Source organism: Pseudomyrmex gracilis, unplaced genomic scaffold (genome assembly GCF_002006095.1).
Source record: "Pseudomyrmex gracilis isolate BER0280 unplaced genomic scaffold, ASM200609v1 scaffold_1635, whole genome shotgun sequence".
In the NCBI taxonomy this organism is placed as follows: domain Eukaryota; kingdom Metazoa; phylum Arthropoda; class Insecta; order Hymenoptera; family Formicidae; genus Pseudomyrmex; species Pseudomyrmex gracilis.
Genome location: NW_018022219.1, coordinates 6,730 through 8,313, shown reverse-complemented (window position 1 = coordinate 8,313; position 1,584 = coordinate 6,730).

The following is a 1,584-nucleotide window of genomic DNA, read 5'->3' as shown; positions in this document are numbered from 1 at the left end:
CATTAAATAGTATGAACATTTACAATCAATTTGTGCTGGCTATGTTCAAAATTTCTTGCGTCAGAGACGTCTTTTTGTAACAGAAATTTGCTTTTTTTCCCAGATGCGTTTTTATAAACGTGTGCTGGTTATGTTCTAAATTTATTGTGTCAGAAGTGTATCCTGTAATATAGAGTTGCTTTATGTTATGTTGCTTTATCTTTTTTTGTCTCAGAAGTGTTTTCGTTAACGCGTGATAGTGTATGTTAAAGAATGAATTAGCGTTTGCTGATTACTTTCTAAATTTATACTGTCAGAGACATCTTTTATAACATAGAGTTGCCGAAACTAGTAAATTTTAGAACTATAAATAATCATGACAAATCTGCTTCAGATCTGTCGTTGATAAAAATCATTATTTCAACAGGCTTGTTGAAAAAACATAAATTAGCCTGATAGACGGCTCCTAATACATTGCTTTGCTTGAATTTATAGTCAGTCTGCAAACTACTTGCAGACTAATTAAAACTTTGTTTACTGAGTACCATAGGCGTGCACTCACACTTATGCTGTCTTTTAGACTTATGTGTGTGTGTGTATATATATGAGAGAGAGAGAGAGAGAGAGAGAAAGAGAGAAAGAGAGAGAGAGAGGAGAGAGATACTTGTATCTCTTCTAGTCTCTCGTTCATTTTGTCTGTCCTTTGATTAAACTGAAACGGACTAATCGCTATGTCATCCGTGTTTATTCGTTTTTTTCTTGTATATTTTGACGGCCGAATACTGAACCGCGTCACGAGAGCAATTCAGTATGTATATGTAAAGCTTTCTGAGCAATATAAAATGTTTGATGACATTCATAATTTTTTTTGTAGTAATATATCCACATAAACCTAAAAATTAATAACATGTATGTACACATATTTGCGTTTAAGAAATGTATGTGTTCTGTATAGTACTGCAGCGATCAGTGTGCGTTATTCTTCATTAAAAAATAATTATACACATGAAAATAGGATTTTTCAACACTTTTTATTTTTTATGTAAGGAATATACTTGCTTCGTAGACTTGTTTCATGCACATCATATTTCGTATTATGTATTAGTCAAAGAAAGTTACTTTTCATAAGTAAAAAACTAGAAAGTGCAAAAAAATATATTTTATTATGTGTATTTATGTTTTTATAAACAATAACGCATTGCGATTGCTGCAGTACTGTACAGAACACTGTACATTTATTAAACGCATACATATATGTATTGTGACGTGGTAGTCGCGCCGCTCCTCCCTCGCCACAAAAAGCTCTCATGATCGCGGGAGTCCTGGGATGCGAACCGTCAGGGACGCGCCAAGATCCTCCAGGGCTTGCTTGCGTGCGTTAGATTTAGTTGCTTATATGTATTATTTTTTTGTATGCTCTTGGCGCCTCACCACATCGAGAACACACTACTGGAGGAAATATCAGGAACCAACGATTCTAGGTAAAGGCGAGAGTAAACGAGAGAGAAGGGTGTGCGTGGAGTTGCAGCTAGGCACTCGCACGACGACCAGAGGGGTGAGTCTCCGGAAATAAGCGGCGAGAAAGAGGACAACGCGGAGGACAGC